The sequence below is a fragment of the Nyctereutes procyonoides genome, unplaced genomic scaffold (genome assembly GCF_905146905.1).
Source record: "Nyctereutes procyonoides isolate TBG_1078 unplaced genomic scaffold, NYPRO_anot_genome, whole genome shotgun sequence".
NCBI lineage: Eukaryota > Metazoa > Chordata > Mammalia > Carnivora > Canidae > Nyctereutes > Nyctereutes procyonoides.
Window position 1 is genome coordinate 107,822,121 of NW_026575125.1, and position 10,093 is coordinate 107,832,213.

The following is a 10,093-nucleotide window of genomic DNA, read 5'->3' on the forward strand; positions in this document are numbered from 1 at the left end:
ACAAAATAACAACAAAAAAAAAAACCTTTCTAATTTGACCTGTGCTTTTTTTAGATCACGAAACCACCAGAGGTCATTGCCTATTGTGCAAAAAACCCAGTCCCTACTGGCTGGCTGTTTCCAACCATCAGAATATAGATTATTGTCTGGTGAAGCAATCGAAATGGGTATGCAACAGGCACTGAGGATGGCCCTAGTGAACTCCTCAAGTTTTACATTGGTTTTTCCTCTCAGAAGAGGTTATCGTTTTTTAGGCAATTTGCAAATGCTGAGAGTGTTGGGTTTTTTTAATGAATGCAATTTGAAATATGTAGAATCAGGAAATGATGGCTTGTTAGAACTGGGAGATGTTTAGGAGTTGGATAGAGTTAATCAAGTCTTACAGATGAGAAAACGGGAACCTCGAGGGGAAAAGGAACACAGTTAGCATCAGAATCTTGTTTTTTTCATCCCCAGGTCAATGAAATTCTCACTAGTTTACGCAGGACTAACAGGTGCAGTTTTCCTCCACTTGCCCAAAAATACTGAGATGGACCATATTAAATAGAATTTAAAGACCTCTGCAACTCCTAATCCCAGAGATAGCCATTTACAGCTAAGTGTATTTCTTCTGCATTCCTCTCCCCTAATACAAATATAAGCGTCATTATTTTACCTTGGGTTTTTCACATTTTCATGCTTGTTTCATATATATATATATATATATATATATATATATATTATATAATGCATAATATTTTTCTCCTCGTGATCCAGTAGATCTTCCAATGTATATTACTTTTAGTCAATATGATTATAATAATTAATACAGATACATTATCAAGCACATGGACATTGCAAAAAAAAAAAAAAACCTGCAAAATCACATGCAACAGAAAATGAAACTCTCCACCTTCCCCAACTTTATAACCCTATTCTACTAAATTCCCACTAATAGCTAGTGTATACCCTTCAAGCTCTAATCACAAAGTGCCCACATTTAAAGTTTATTATAGATAGGGGATCCCGGGGTGGCTCAGCAGTTTAGCACCTGCCTTTGGCCCAGGGTGTGATCCCGGAGTCCCGGGATTGAGTCCCCGGATCGAGTCCCACATCGGACTCCCTGCATGGAGCCTGCTTCTCTCTCTGCCTGTGTCTCTGCCTTTCTCTCTCTCTCTGTGCGTGTCTCTCATGAATAAATAAACTCTTAAAAAATTATTATAGATAGAGATCAGACTTTGCACAGAACTCTGTAACTTTATTTTTTCACTCCATAACATCTTGTGAACTTTTTTTATGTGAGCACAAATAAATCCACCTTACCTTTTTAAGGGTTCCATAAAATTGAATTGTATTGATTCTGATGAAATTGAGTATCCTTTTGTTTCTTGATACTTGGTTGGTTTATTTTATTTTTATTTTTAATTTTTACTTATTTTTTTACTTTGTTGGTTTCTGCTGTGAACTCCCTGTTGATGGTTTTTCTGTTGCTGTTATTTCAAAATTGATACATAGAAACTTTCTGCATTGTGTAGCTAGCAACTGTCATAAACATTGCAAATATCTACTCCTGTTTGTCCTTTTTTTGCATGTTTGTTTCTGGTGTCTTTTTAATTTCTATACAAAAGTTTTAAGTTTGTTTTTTTTTTTTTTAAGTTTTAAGTTTTGACGTAAGCAAAGCTGTTGGGTTTTTCCTTGTTATTTCCTGGCCCTGATGTCAAGCAAAGAAAGACCTTCCAATCCATGATTAAAAACAAAACACAAAAATATCTCTCCTTTCTTCTGATACTTGCATGGTTTTAAGCCTAGGCAAGGTTCACAGTAATGATGTTAGATCTCATGTTCTCACCACACACACACACACACACACACACACACACACACGCAAACACTTGCACACACACACAGAGGTAACTGGGAGATGATGGATATGTTAATTAGTTTGATTGTGGTCATCATTTCACAACATATACATATATCAAAATATCATATCACACATCTTAAATATATGCAACTTTTGTCAAAAAGAACTTTAAAAAATAGCACGGGTATTGAAGTAGGAAAGGCTATGTTTGAGTCATTGCTCTATGAATTTCCAGCTGTGTAAGCTTAGGCAGATCATTTTCCTCTCTGTGCCTTGATTTCCCCATCTGTAAAAAGGGCTTAAAAATAGAGTCATTCCAAGGATTAAACAAATTAATGATTGTAGGGCAGCCCCGGTGACTCAGCGGTTTAGCGCTGCCTTCAGCCCAGGGCCTGATCCTGGAGACCTGGAATTGAGTCCCACGTCAGGCTCCCTGCGTGGAGCCTGCTTCTCCCTCTGCCTGTGTCTCTAATTCTCTCTCTCTCTCTCTCTCTTTCTCTGTGTCTCATGAGTAAATAAATAAAATCTTAAAAAAAATTAATGGTTGTAAAGAGTCTAGCCCAATGCCTGGCACATAGTAAGTCCACAGTAAGTTACAGCTATTATACTTATTTAAGTCTGCGATAAATCTGTAATTTATTTTGTCTATATTTTGGAAAAAAATGGAATTCTGAGTGGAATTACATTAAGCTCATAGATGATTTCTGGAGACTAACATCTTTACCAAATTGAGTACCCCATGCAAGATTTAGGTCTTTTTTGTGTACTTCTCTGGGACTTTATCATTTTCGTGGTATGGGTCTCATACTTTTCTTATTATCTCTTTTTTTCCCTGGGTATTTCATAATTTTTATTGTTTTTGAGAACAAGAGTAATTTTTATTGATATTGTGAATGAGATTTCTCTTTTTGTTACACCTACCAATAGGTTATTGTTGGTATGATGAAAAGTGACTGTTTTAATGCAAAGCTTATGATTGGCCCCCTTACTGAACCCTTTATTAAGTCTAATAGTTTATTTTCTTATTATCATGTGTTCTCCCTTTTAAACATTTATTATTCATTTCCTTTTATTGTCTGATTGCATCAGATAAAAGATTGAGGACAATATGGAGGCAGTGACATCCTTGTCTTGGTTTTGGTTTTAATTTTTATAGAGCACTGACTTTTATCATGCTATTGCCTTGGTTTCTGATACTGTTGTTATTGATAAAGATGTTTCTATTCTTACATTTCCCAGGTTTTATTTTTTTTTGAAAGATTTTATTTATTTATTCATGAGAATACACAGAGAGGAGAGAGAGAGAGAGAGAGAGGCAGAGACACAGGCAGAGGGAGAAGCAGGCTCCATGCAGTGAGCCTGATGTGGGGACTCGATCCAGGGTCTCCAGGATCACACCCTGGGCTGCAGGTGGCGCTAAACCGCTGAGCCACCAGGGCTGCCCCCATTTCCCAGGTTTTATAATCAGGAATGGCTATTGAAATTTATTAAATGTCTTTTTGTCACATAATGGGATGACCTTTTAAGTTTTTTAAAAATTTTATTTATTTATTTATTTAGAGAGAACATGAGGGTAATAAGGGGCATGGGGGCAAACAGACTCCCTGCTGAGTGCAGAGGCCTGATGTGAAGTGGGGTTGGATCCCAGGACCCTGAGATCATGACCTGAGCCAAAATCAAGAGTCGGATGCTTAACCAACTGAGCCATCCAGGTGCCCCATGATCTGTTTATTTATTTATTTTTAAAAATCTCATTAACCAGTTAATACAATGAACTTATTTATGTTAAACTATTCTTACATTCTTAAATTAAAGACCTATTTGGTTATAGTGTATTGTTCTCTTATTGCACTACTGGCTTTGATTATATAAGCATTTACATTTGTGAGATTGGATCTGTATTATCTTTATCAGATTTTGTTTTGTTTTGTTTTTAGATTTTATTTATTGATTGATGAGAGACACAGAGACATAGGCAGAGGGAGAAGGAGGCTCCCTGTGGGGAGCCTGATGCAGGACTCAATCAGAGGACCCTGGGATTACGCCCTGAACCAAAGGCAGATGCTAAACCACTGAGCTACCCAGGTGCCCCTCTTCATCAGGTTTTGGCACAAGTGTTACAAAATCTTCCAAATTTATTAAATAAACTGTTTTCTACAATCTGGAATAATTTATATAACACAACAATTATCCATTTCCCAAACATTTGAAGAATGCAAGATTTAAAACAATTTTTTGTTAATAGATGTTTGAATTCTTCTGTGATTATTGTTCTACTTTATAGTATTTGTTGCTTAAGTTGATTTTGCTAATTTATGGTTGCCCAGAAAATGGTCCATTTTATCTAGTTTTCAATGGCATAAAATTGTGCATACTATTTTCTTTTACCTTGGAAAGTTTCTTCTGCATCCATTTTATCATTTCTTATAGTATATGGTTTTGTTTTGTTATCTAGTCACTTTGTTTTTCTAAAGGAAGTCATTGATTTTACTAATCATATCTTTTATGTCTTTAAAGGAATATATTAGTTTCTGTTGAATTTAAATGGATTTTGTCACCATACTTTGTTTTTCTAGTTCATTTTTAGTGGAATATGTAGCTTATGTACTTCCAGTGTTTCTTCTTTAACAGTAGAATAGTTTAAGGCTATCAGTTTTCCTCTGAGCCTGATTTTTATTGCATCTTATATATTTTGATCCTTTTCTATAGTCTTCATATTGTCTGTAATTCAGTTTTGATTTCCTCTGAATGGTTAAAAATTCACACTTACTTTTTAATACTAATTTCTTGTGTTACTTTTTAAATTGTGGTCAGGCAATATAGCATGTAAAGCTTTAGAATTTTTAGCTTTTCTCTGAGGCTGATTAAAGTGTTCTAGGTGTTGTATCTTTTTCAGAAGTGTTCTAAGAATATTTGAGAAAACATTGTCTTCAGGATATAAAATTCTTTTTACATTAATTAAAAATAAGCTTACCCAATGCATAAACATTTATTTATTACATATTTACTTGACATCGTAAAATTCTGAGAGAGGCCTCTTAAAATTTCCTATATGATTATAGGTTTATGAATTAGCTATGTATTTCTAATATCTTCTTTGTAATTTTACCCTTAATTATTATGAAATATCCCTTTATGTCTCATTTAATCCTTTTGGCTTTATAGTCAACTTTGTCATTAATATGGCCTCCTGTGTCCATTTTATTTGCTTTTGCCTGGTAATCTTTTCCCATATTTTATTTTTCATTTATTTATTTATTTATTTATTTATTTATTTATTTATTTGATGATGGGAGAGACAGAGGGAAAGTAGAGAGAAACTCTTAAGCAGGTTCTACACATACTGTGGAGTGTAAGACAGGGCTTAATCTCACAACCCTGTGATTATGACCCAAGCCAAAATCAAGAGTCAGACACCTAACCCAATGAGCCACTCAGGTGCCCCTTCTTATCTCTTATTTTAACGACTGTCCTTACTATATCAAATTACTTTAGGTATTCCTCTGGTGAACAGTTGATAGCTAGATTTTAAAAAAATATTTTACTTAGTCTGAGAGTTTTTATATTTCAATAAGGAAAATTGGCACATTTGCATCTATTGTAATAACTTCTTTGTTCCCTATTCCTTCTATCTCTTAAAAAATATTTTCAGTTTAGTATGATTTTCTATTGTTTCCTTAATTTTATTTTCTCAATTTTGCTAGAGCAAACAAGTTTCATATTGTCCAGTTTTTTATTCTTTAGTTAATTATATGTTCTACTTCAAATTTCTGTTCTATCGTTTTCCTTTAAATGATTAACAACATACTTGAACCTATATTTCTCCATTAATTAAAAAAGTTAAACAGTAATTTTGTCTCGCCTTCCCACTTCACCCGACAAGATGAAAAATTTATTATACTTTTACTTTATTTCTTATTCCCTCTCTGTGGTATTGGATTAATCTGGAAAATGAGCTCTGGATTAGTATTGCATTTTCCCCTTATGTTATAACTCTATTTCAAGAAATACATTTTTAAAGGATTTTATTCATTTATTCATGAGAGACACAGAGAGAAAGAGAGGCAGAGACACAGGCAGAGGGAGAAGCAGGCTCCATGCAGGGAGCCCAGCGTGGGATTCGATCCCAGGTCTCCAGGATCACACCCTGGGCTGAAGGCAGCGCTAAACCGCTGAGCCACCTGGGCTGCCGTCAAGAAATACTTTTTAACAGAGGCATTACACTTCCTGATCACGTGATTAAGAGTGATTTGTGCTTTAAGTTTACTGGTTTATTTGCTTATCACTATTTTTATTTTGTCTTTTGCTTTGAGGTATTTACTTATATTTGAGATCATATTAGCTAGACTTAATAGCTAGAATACATCTGTTGAGTAAATTTATTTTCAAAGATTTATAGAGACAGTGTGAACCTGAAAGCTGTGGGTAGCAGGCAAGGAATGGAAGGAGAGGAAGAGAGAGAATCTAAGCAGATTCCCCGCTGAGCATGGAGCCCACCCTGGGGCTGGATCCCCTGACACTGAGATCAACCCCTGAGCAGAAACCAAGAGTCAGATGTTTAGCTGACTGAGTCACCTAGGCACCCCTGTGAGTGAATTTTTGACCTGTTGCTGGGAACTTGGGTAAAACTTTTTATTATATTCACTTCATCTGTGTTAGAAACATTTTAAAATAAATTACAGACCTAATGCTGCTTCACCTGTACATAATTTCTATATGTTTTTTTAACAAAAAAGACATTTGTTTTCTGCACAAGTGCAGTGCCGTTAGAGTTTTTGTTGTTATGACTAATGCTACTGTGAACATTTGTGTACGAGTTTGTGTGTGTGTGTGTGTGTGCGTGTGTGTGTGTGTACGAGTTTTTGTGTGAACATATGTTTGAATTCTCTTGGGTAGATACCTAGGAATAGAATTGCTGGGTTATATGGTACCTCTATGTTTAACCCTTCTAAGAACTACCAAGATGTTTTCCAAAGTTGCTGTACCATATTACATGCCACCACCAGTGTATGAATATTTGCATTTTTCCACATCCTCTATAACACTTGTAATTGTTGTCTTTTTAAAATGATTTTATTATTTATTTGACAGAGAGAGAGTACAAGCAAGGAGAGGAGGAGAGGGAGGGCCCTGGGATCACCACCTGAGCTGAAGGCAGGCGCTTAACTGACTGAGCCACCCAGGCTCCCCTTAATTGTTGTCTTTTTGATTATAGCCATTCTAGTGAATGTGAAGTGGTATCTCATTGTGGTTTCAATTTCCATTTCCCTGATGACTAATGGTGTTGAGTGTCTTTTCATGTGCCTGTTGTTCATTTGTTTATCTTCTCTGGAGAAATATTTATTCAGATTCTTTGTCCATTATAAAAATTGGGTTATTTGTATTTTTATTACTGAGCTGTAATATTTTAATAAATACTAAATCTAAGTATTTCTGTTTTATTAACAGATTAACAATTAACAAAATATTTCGATTTTGAGAAGGCCTACTTTATTTATTTTTTCTTTTCTTACAGTATTGATGTCCAATGTAAGGAATCATTGCCTAATCCAAGGTCATGAAGATTTATATCTGTTTTCTTTGAAGAATTTTGCAGTTTTAGTTCTTCCATTGTGATCTTTTATCCATTTTTAAAAGATTATTTGTTTATTTGGGGGGGGTGAGAGAGAGAGAGCATGTGCACACAGGTGGGGTGAGGGGCAGAGGGGCAGAAACAGAGGGAGAAGCAGACTCCCCACTGAGAAGGGAGCCAAATGTAGAGCTCAAACCCAGAACCCTGGGATCATGACCTGAGCTGAAGTCAGATGCCCAACCAACCACCCAGGTGCCCCAATCTTTCATCCATTTGAGTACTTTCTGCATATGGTGTTAGGTAGGGATTCAACTTCATTCTTTTGCATGTGGATATCTAGTTGTCACAGCAGTCTTTGTTGAAAAACAGTTCTTTTTCCTTTGATTGTCTTGCCACCCTTGTCAAAAAATCAATTGACCATGGACATAAGGGTTTATTTCTGGACTCTCAATTCCATTGATCCCCATATGTATCCTATGCCAGTACTATTCAGTGTTAACTCCTCTAGTTTTCTGAAATTGGAAAGTGTGAGTTCTTCATCTTTGTTCTTTTTAAAGATTATTGTAGCTATTCTGAATTCCTTCTATTTCCATATGAATTTTAGGATCAGATTTAGATTCTCTGCAAAAAAAGCCAGTGGGGATTTTTGATGGAGACTGTGTTGAATTTGCAGATCAATATGAGGAGTATTGTTAGCTCAATAATACTAAATTTCCCAATCCATGAACAGGGGATGTCTTTTTATTCATTTAGGTCTCCTTTGATTTCATTCAATGATTTCTAGTGGACATGTCTTGCACTTCTTTTGTTAAATGTCTAACTATTTTTTGATGCTATTATAAATGGAATTGTTTTCTTAATTTTATTTTTGGATTGTTCATTGCAAGTATATAGAAATTCAATTAATGTTTGTATGTTGATTTGTATCATACAAGATTTCTAAACTCATTATTAGCTCTAGTAGCTTTTTGGTGGATTCTTCATGGCTTTTTCTATGCGAGATCATGTTATCTGCCAATAGAGATGGTTTTAACTCTCCCTTCCCAGTCTGGATGCCTTTTATATCCTTTTCTGGTCTAATTGCCTCTGCTAGAATTTTACTAGAAGATTGAATAGAACTGGTGAGAGCAGACCACGTTGCCCTGTGTTGTGATCTTAGGGAGAAGGAATTCAGTCCTTCACCATTAAGTATGATGTTAGCTGTGGGTATTTCCCCTTCATTTAATGGAAAATTCTTTTTCTCCACTTTACATATGCAAGTACAGACCACTAAGTTTGAGAAACACTTGTAACTTTGTGACTCTATGCTTGCTCATGATAAGATTGCAAGCAGCGCAGAGAAGGACAAAGCACAAGACTTGAGATGCTAAGCATCCCTGTGATGCTTTCCTCACATCACTCACACATGTAGAAAATGGGACCAAAAAAAAGTTTTTTTTTAAAGCGTTCACTCTCTAAGGCAATAAAAGTGTCATTCTTTCCCCTAACCTTGCCATTAAAGAGTTCCACAATTTTTAATGGCCATCCCACAGAGGAACAAATTTCCAAATTTGAGAAAAAGGAGGAAAAAATAATTGTTTGTCTCATATTTTTTCACCTCTGTGAGGTCTTCCAAAATGGCTTTAGAAAAAATCCCACCCTCTTTTGAAAGTGCTAACCCCCACTTTAGAACAGCATACTTTAGCTAGTGAAACTATATCACCTATTCCAACCCATGAGACATTTATTAAAAGAAAAAAATTAAAGCACTATCTCTTGCAAACCCCAACAAGTCATACTAAATATTCAGTGCAGGCAAACAACTCCCAGAAAAAACCAAGAGACTTTCATTTTCCTTGAAGGGTTTACATCCTTGAAAGCCATTTTGCTTCTTAAGCCTGGTGTCCTAGCAGACTAGCCATGAGCTTGTAGGTGGAACAGTTTCTGGTGCCTCCCTCTGGTCTTTCTTTTCTTGTATTTCTAAAGCGTATCTTCCTTCATCTGATTTTTTCCTTAACTATAAAATTGTTGTTCTCTTTGTCCAAGAAAGCAAATACCAGTCTCATTATTCTGCAGTTTCCCCCTTTATAAAAGGAGATCAAGGCCAGTCATCATTCAACTCAAGACAATTGCTGCTGTGAGGAAATGTAAGGACCAGGCTTCCCAGAGCCTCCAAATCTCTAAGAGAAGTGAGAATACATCTTTTTACTGGTTATTTGTCCATTTAAAAATTTTGACAAGTTTTAATTTTTCAATCTGCCAGAGGCCATGTATAATCTCTAGTCCAGGTCCAAGTGGAAAAGGCTCAATTATCTTTTAAAGTGAATTTAAAAGTAAGTTAAAAATTCTATATTTACTCATATATTTTCCATTTCAAGTATCCTTCATTCCTTTGTGTACATCCAGATTTCCATCTGGTAACATTTTCTTTCTGCCTAAAAGACTTCCTTTAACATTTCCTGTATTCCAGTTCTGCTGGTAATGAATTCCTTCAGCTTTTGGATACATGAAAAAAGTCTTTATTTTAAAACGATTTTATTTTGAACAGTTTCAGACATATAGAGAAGTAGAGTGAATAGCTCAATGAACACTCATATACCATCATCTAGATTTAAGTTGTAATAATTTCAGTATAGTTGCTTAATCTATTTTTGAAATATTTCAAAATAAATTACATACATCATATTTCACCCCTGCAT